Below are 3,438 nucleotides of genomic sequence, written 5' to 3'. Positions count from 1 at the left end.
TCTACCAGAGGACTTACAGTCTCATCAAAACCTGCAACTGCATTTGAGGTTTATGGGGCTGTGTGCTTGCCCTGAGAGCTGAAGTAGAAGTCTCATTTCCATTCCCTTTTCTGTCACCAGGGAGCCATACTTTTAGACCCGTGTTTAGCTTATTTCCACTGCATTGATCATATTTCTTTCTCTGTACTTTTGACTACTTTGCAAATTTACAAAACTCTTCCCCTGTCTTTGTAATAAGCTCCATTTTCTCTTATTTCATTTATTTTTATTTACTGTATCACATGCAGGAAATTTCTAGTCTATTTTTTTTAACCCATAGCTTACATCTTTGCTTTTGAGTGACCCAGATTGGCTTCTTTATCTGATTTCCCTTCTTACCCCTATTACTTCTAGAGCATTCTCTCTCTTCTTCACTCTCCCTGGCAGATTGGATGCTGGAGGATGTTCTCTTGTAGGTATACATACAGTTGTAACTACTTCTTGATGTAAGAAACTTCCCTGTTGGCAGACAACTCAGCCATAATCTTGTCATATACAGCAAGGACCAGGAAACTATTATCACAGCCATCCCCCAGAGGAAGATAGCACACCTGAATTTCTCCCACAGATTTTCACAGTCTACTCTAACTTTCTGTATAGACAGAAAATTGAGTCTCCTTTATATGTCTTATCACTCATAGTGGCGCCGTATGCCTGTCACCATAGCAGGGGCCCACCATGCATCTCATAGGGAATATGACTATATTAATATTTTTTCTATTGTGGTGATAAAATATCATGGCCAAGGCAACTCATAGGAAGAAGGATCTATTTTTGGAATTATGTTTCCAAATGGACATAAGTCTACCACAGTAGGGAATTATGGCAGCAGGTAGTAGACATGATGTCAGGAAGAGTGACAGTTCATATCTTGAAACACAGGAAGCAGAGAGATCAAACTGCAAATGATAGAATCCTTAAACTCTCAAGGCCTATCTTCAGTGATGTGCCTTTTGACAATGCCACACTTCCTAATCCTCTCCAAATAGTACCACCAATTTAGGACCAAGTATTCAAATGCCAAAGCCTATGGAGTGCGGGATATTTTCATTCTAAATATTACTATGACTGCAAGAGATTTCTGCCATTGATGCTTCAGTCCCCACTCTTCTTTGATTGTGTCTCTTCCTGTTTGGTTGCCATTTGGTTTCATGACTTTCCTTAGACATATGTAAAGAAATATCTATTCATGTGTGTGTGAGTGTGTGTGTGAGCTAGATAAATAGATAGCTAGACAGAGAGAGACAGATAGGTAGATAGGTAGATAGATAGATAGATAGATAGATAGATAGATAGATAGATAATCAGTATCTATTTGATAGCCCAAAGAAAGGATTCTATCCAAGTACAGTTTGATGAACTAATAAGCTTATTGGAGATGTATGAAGCCATTCAAGGACACTAATACCACCAAAAAGTCCTCTGGGTAGCTTATACTCAGCTCCATCACTGAAGAAGCTCCTTTGCAGCATGGATGATTCATAAACAAGGGCACCACTGAAGATACACCTGAACATTGTATGAGCAGCTACACTACTGAAGAATTTCAATCCAGTGAATTGCTTACCTCTTATCTTGCCTTAGAAAATGGAGAATCTCCCTATACGATATTCTGTTATATTCATAGATTGATGCTTCATCCAATTGTCACCAGAGAGACTTCTGGTACCAGATGGGAGCAGATACAGATACCCACAGCCAAATGTTATGTGGAGACAGAATCTAAATTGGAGGTCTCCATCAGGTCCATCCCTCTAGAAATTGGGGAACCCTATGGAAGACTGCAGGAGGCAGAGGGATGCAGGACACCGGGAGAACACTCAGGGCTCACATAGGCTCACAGAGACTGAAACAGCAAGAATGGGGCCTACATGGGTCTGTGCCAGATCCTCTGGATATATGATATGGTTGTTAGCTTAGTGTTTTTGTGAGACTCCTCTAACAGTTGGAGTGAATATATGTCTGCCTCTTTTGCTTGCCCTTGAGACTTTCTTGCTCTTATTGGGTTGCCTTGTTCAGCCTCAATATGATGGCTTTTGCCTTGTAGCCTCAATATGATGGCTTTTGCCTTGTCTTATAGAATCTTGTTTTGTCCTGTGTGTCTGTTTATTTTTGGAGGTCTGCCTTTTTCTGAAGAGGAAACAGAGACGGAGAAGATCTGCGGTGGTAGTGCTATGGAAGGGAGGTGCGAGGGGAGCTAGGAGGAGTAGAGGGAGGAAACTGTGGTTGGAATATATTGTATGAGAGAAGAATCTACGTCTATATTCAATTTAAAAAATAATGGAAGAATCTCAAGAGGATCCTGTGATGATATGTGAGCCTTGAGACCTACCTCTATATCCAGAAGGGAATAATAACAGGCCTAGTCCTAGGAGAGCCTCCTTTGGGTGATCCTAACTGCTCCAATTCAAGAAGACAATAGTCATGTCCAACCATGAAGAAAACATTATATAATAATTACTTGGAATTGAACTCAGGGTTTCATGTGCAAAAGGTGAACACTCTACCAACTGAACTGTATCTCCAGTACCTACCATCTTGTAGAAAATCAAGGTGCAATGCTTTACTTAGTGACACAAATCTTTTTAGTGGTGGAACCAACATTCAAATAACACATTATGTATAGGATTCATCACAAGCTGATAGAGTTTAGGGAAGGTGGCAACCAAGGTGCTAAATGGCATGCACTTGTAAACAGTAGCAACATCTCTGTGATATCCTTTTGCGGTAAAGGATGAAACTCTGATTCCACTAATTAACCATGAGCTTTGTTGTTCTCCTAGTCATGTTTCCTCGGCAGCTATCTCTGACAGGCGTGGGTTTGTTTTTTTTTGATCCTGTTTTCTGTGTTTTGTGGTTGGTTATATCATTGTTTCCCATCTGATAACAGACCTCATCATAATGCACTGAAGTACTGGAAGGACTTCGCCACAGTTAATCTTTATGGGCAAGGAGGTTCAGTTTGGGGAATACAATTGGGAAGAGGTAGTCAGAGGAGCATATCATTCTGTTGTATTTTTTTTTTTTACACACATCCTATGATTATCTCTTGACTGGCATGTGTGAATCACTATGTTAAATACTGAAAATCAGTAAGGATTATGTGAAATAATATAGCCTCTTCCTTACCTAGGATTTTGTCTGCTAGGGAGATAAATAAGACAAAATGAAATTATAGTGCAGATAGTTATGAAGGGAGTGTAGCAGGAAGTAGAGAAACTTAGATTCCTATGGCAGGACAGAGGAGGGCTTCACTCAGGATCAGAGAACACTTGAAGGGATGATTCATTCTCGTTTTCTCTCTCTCTCTCTCTCTCTCTCTCTCTCTCTCTCTCTCTCTCTCTCTCTCCCTCTCTCCCTCTCTCCCTCTCTCCCTCTCTCCCTCTCTCCCTCTCTCCC

Source organism: Grammomys surdaster, unplaced genomic scaffold, assembly GCF_004785775.1.
Source record: "Grammomys surdaster isolate TR1022 unplaced genomic scaffold, NIH_TR_1.0 125685, whole genome shotgun sequence".
Taxonomy (NCBI): Eukaryota; Metazoa; Chordata; class Mammalia; order Rodentia; family Muridae; genus Grammomys; species Grammomys surdaster.
The sequence above is the reverse complement of the archived record's forward strand: the minus strand, read 5'-3'. Positions refer to the sequence as shown.